We start from the raw sequence: 405 nt of genomic DNA, 5'->3' as shown, positions 1-405 counted from the left end.
ACTACCAAGAAATACCCCCCACCTCTTCTCCTCCTCCCTCCCCTCGACCTTCAACGGGGGATAGCTAGCGTAATAAGAACTCGCAGTATAATGTTACATAAACGAACATGAAAAGAAAAATAACCTTCGTCCCTAAAAAAAAAAGCCTATCGTCTTAAAAATGAAAATCACCGTTGCCCCAACTCCCCTCCCCCCCCCACAAAAAAAAAAAAAAATCTACGGGCGTGTCACGAGTTCGTGACCATGATGCTTATACAATACACACGAGATACTAGAAGGCTGGGAGGCTGCGGACTGGGGAAAGGTCGACCCTTCTCAGCTGTCAAAGGTCACTGGATCATAGGGATGACTAAAAACTGCTGCTACATTACATACTTATAAAACACACGCACATACACGCATACA

General features: G+C 44.9%; 1 long non-coding RNA gene across 1 annotated transcript in view; it reads right to left on the bottom strand.

Moving 5' to 3' along the window:
* The window catches only part of LOC119587968, a 48,206-nt gene that overhangs the window by 38,444 nt on the left and 9,357 nt on the right, over positions 1-405 (bottom strand). The gene's annotated exons all lie outside the window — the stretch shown is intronic.

The sequence above is a fragment of the Penaeus monodon genome, chromosome 23, assembly GCF_015228065.2.
Source record: "Penaeus monodon isolate SGIC_2016 chromosome 23, NSTDA_Pmon_1, whole genome shotgun sequence".
In the NCBI taxonomy this organism is placed as follows: Eukaryota; Metazoa; Arthropoda; class Malacostraca; order Decapoda; family Penaeidae; genus Penaeus; species Penaeus monodon.
Note: the sequence above shows the minus strand (reverse complement) of the source record. Positions and strands in the feature narration are given on the sequence as shown.